The 3690-nt window shown below is 39.2% G+C and overlaps 1 long non-coding RNA gene across 4 annotated transcripts; it reads right to left on the bottom strand.

Moving 5' to 3' along the window:
* Nucleotides 1–1195: 1195 nt before the first annotated feature.
* LOC127085814 (uncharacterized) lies at nucleotides 1196–3433 on the bottom strand. Of its 4 annotated transcripts, XR_007789279.1 has the most exons (4): nucleotides 2357–3375; nucleotides 2148–2276; nucleotides 1804–2011; nucleotides 1196–1681 (listed from the first exon to the last, which is right to left on the bottom strand). It is a non-coding gene; the product is annotated as an uncharacterized LOC127085814 (long non-coding RNA). The 4 variants fall into 4 exon arrangements; XR_007789277.1 differs by having other exon boundaries at nucleotides 1804–2276; nucleotides 2357–3382; XR_007789278.1 differs by having other exon boundaries at nucleotides 2148–3372.
* Between the last annotated feature and the right edge of the window lie 257 nt (nucleotides 3434–3690).

Below are 3690 nucleotides of genomic sequence, written 5' to 3'. Positions count from 1 at the left end.
AGAATATCTTCGTCATTTCTTTCTCTTCCAATGGTGGACTAATATGGGCAGCAAGCTCTCCCCATCTCTGAGCATACTCCTTGAATGTCTCCTTATTTTTCTGACACATAGACCTCAGCTGGTCTCTATCAGGTGCCATATCAATATTGTATTTATACTGCTTGACAAAGGCTTCACCCAAGTCATTGAAAGTACGAACGTGTGCACTGTCCAACCCCATATACCATCTCAAAGCAGCACCGGTCAAACTATCTTGGAAGTAGTGAAACGGTAACTGATCATTATCAGTTTGAGTAGACATCTTTCTGGCGTACATCACAAGGTGGCTCAGTGGACAAGTGTTTCCCTTATACTTTTCAAAGTCAGGAACCTTGAACTTCATTGAGATTTTCACATTAGGCACTACGCAGAGCTCAACAACACTCTTACCAAACAAGTCCTTTCCTCTCAGAGTCTTCAACTCTTTACGCAGCTCGAGGAACCGATCCTTCATTTCGTCCATCTTCTCATACACGTCTGGGTCCTCAGATGGCTCAGAATGGTAAATGGTGTCCCCAACACGAGGCAAAGTGTGAACAATACGAAGCGACACTGACATAACCGGGCTAGATGCCAGTAGAGAAACAAAAGTGGGTGCATACCCTTCTGACATAAAGTTTGATGGCATCCCCCAAGGGAATATAGCAGGAATAGACTCACTGGAAGCAGCAACCAGAATAGTCGAGGTAATAACCTCAAAAATGATTGTCCTCTATGGAGGAGTTGCAGGAGTTGGTGATGACTTGTTATGTGCAGCAATGACAGATTCCATCAGCGTCGTTAATCTGGAAATCTCATCCTTCATATCTCTGTTCTCTTACTCTAAATGTTCCATTATCCTTGGTTGATTAGCGCAAGTGTTGTATCGGTGAGTCAGCTTGGCTGAAGCACAGAAGAACATCCGATAAGACATTTGGCTGAAGAAAACTTGCTATGCAAATGATGCATGAAATGCAATTTTTTTGTTTGTTAAATTTCAAGGAACATATGAAGTTCTATTGGCAAATATATATAATAATAACAATTTCAAGCACCTTTCATGATTAGTACATAAGCTGTTACAATCCAAATGTCAATCATTTTTCATAACATAGATAGTTTCTACGAGGGCTCAAATCCAAACTGTTTGTTTTAAGTAGGACAGAATTTAATTTACAACAAGGTTTTATTTGCAAACAAGACAATCCAACGAACAACTCAAACCGTTATTCAGTTTACCTACTTAAGATAACAACTTTACATGAAAAAGAGAGTAAGCAAATCAATTTGAAAATAAATGCCACAAGCTGCAAAATGGAAAAACAGCAACGACTTGCCGTCACACCAAAAAACAGCTGCAGACACAAGTTCAGAGTATTTCTCCCACAGCAGGCCATGTTGCAGACCTTTGCAACATGATGGTCCTTTGAATGACACGATGGGTAACAACTCCAAGATGGATGATTCAGTTCCATAAATAATGCTGATGCCGATAACAGGATAGGCATTTGGTCGGTTGCAGAAACTTTAACAGCTTTTGGGTCACCAAGATAAAGCTACAGCGGCAAGACCATTGCATTATGAATCATCAATTAAAGATGGGATCAGTTTAAATACCATAATGCTCCAAACCAAAACGATTGCCAGGGTATGCTTCAAAAACCTGTTACAATAGAACCTATTATCAAACCAAGACAAATGATATTCCAAAGCAAAAAGCATAATGGATGCCACAGGAATCATACAAACAGAGCTATGACAGATGTTGAACCAGGGAAAGAAAACCTGTTACCAAACCGCCAACATGGAATGAATTCGCTTGTCCAACCCAACAGGATACGTGGTTCAAGCTTTATGGCTAAGATACCGGCAACATTGCCAATCCTTTTGAAGTTTGCCACCAAACCAAGCCTATGTGCCTTGCGATAGCAACAAAGTCCGCATCTGCGTATCAGCTCAAAAGCAATGGTGTGTCATTTTTGAAACAACAGCCCTGCTACCAAAGATAACCAAGCGTTAAATGCATACTCAATGGTGATCTGCAGCATATATTAGTCAGGCAGGCATATCATTTTTGACAGAACTACATACTCATAATGGAAAATATTTAGAGAATTCAAAACCTGGACCGTTTGGAACACTTGTAGATATGAATTGCTCTATTAACCCGGTACTGTCAAACGAGTCCACAACTAATTTATGAGCAGAAATATATCATAGTAGTTCACACACAGAGAACACAGCTATGCAGGGGAAAGCTAAAACAATGAAACAAGACTTTAACATTTAAACGATTCCATTCACATACAAATTTTGAATTCCAAGGATGAGGTAATACCGAAATGGATGGGACCACCAAAAGTGTTAAAACAGATCGACACACATCACTACAGACAAAACGAAATAGCTTTCAGCAAATTGGAGATTTAGGATCGGTCCCCACCAAATCTGAGATATTCTAACAGAATGATTCTTGGGATCCTCCGCCAGCTCATAATTGGCACATGATTTGAGACCTTGCATTTCTTCTGTATAAAGAGTGCTTCAATCATTGAGAAAGGAGGCGGAAGAGGCATCGTTACCCTGCAAAAATTCTTCTGCAAACCCTACCACAACTCGAAAATACAAATGGCAATTCAGAGCTCCTTGGTTGAAGCTTGAGCTAACCAAGCTAAATCGCGAACAAATCGAACGCAGAAAAAGAATTTGAAAGAGAAAAAAGCATACTGTTACCTTGCAGGGACATCGCCACAGAATACACCAAAGCTTAGAGTTAAGCAGCGAAACCTCATTATTCTAAGGATACAAACATACAGAGAAAACAAGGATAAACACTTGAGGTAAGCATGATCGCCGGAATTCCATCGGATTCATGAGGCTCCGGCGAGATCTTTTCCCTCTCGTCTTAGATTTTTTTCGTCGATTCTTTTATGCTAGAAATTCATGTATCGGTTGTATATCTGCTATAATCTGCTGATTGCTGGTGTTGCGCTTTTGATTCATGAGCTAGGGTTCTTATATCTGTAAGGAATTATGCTGTGTTTTTTTCTTCTAAAATTCTTTGATGATAGAGCTAGTTTCAGTTTGTTCGTTTAGACTTGTTTGTTTGTTGATTTGGAATGGTTAGAACGAATCTGTGTGGTTTCTCGCGATGAACACCATGAGATGTTTATCCTTGGATCTTGAATATTAGACGTTCTGGGTTGGTTTCTATGAAAGGTTTTGTTGATAGTTTTGGAGAGAGGAAGTGATTTTGATCGGTGTGTTACAGTAACTTTGGGTTATTTTGTTTTAATGGTATTGATTTATATGAGTAAAGTTATAATACTTTTGTTTCTTTAACACCAACGTTTCTTTCTATTTAAAAAAGGCTACCATTAATATTTAATTAAGGAAGTTAATGATACGTGGGAATCTGAGTAGAAAATAGGATTAATTTTGAGCTGGCAATGACGGTTTGGCTACCCAAGGCAATATTGGAATGCTTCCTGCTGCATTTATGCCACGCGCTTTCTTTGTGGTAAATCAATAGGATATCCCATTTGTCGAAACGCTAAAACTGCTGCTTTCCATTTATTTAAAGTCTTTTACTTTTCTTTAATTATGGATTTAACAGAGTTGGTATAGCCTCAGCATGTGAGGCGGTGGCCACGTCATTTCTATTAGAGTCCA

This window comes from Lathyrus oleraceus, chromosome 5 (assembly GCF_024323335.1).
Source record: "Lathyrus oleraceus cultivar Zhongwan6 chromosome 5, CAAS_Psat_ZW6_1.0, whole genome shotgun sequence".
Taxonomy (NCBI): domain Eukaryota; kingdom Viridiplantae; phylum Streptophyta; class Magnoliopsida; order Fabales; family Fabaceae; genus Lathyrus; species Lathyrus oleraceus.
This window is presented reverse-complemented; position numbering and strand designations above follow the sequence as displayed.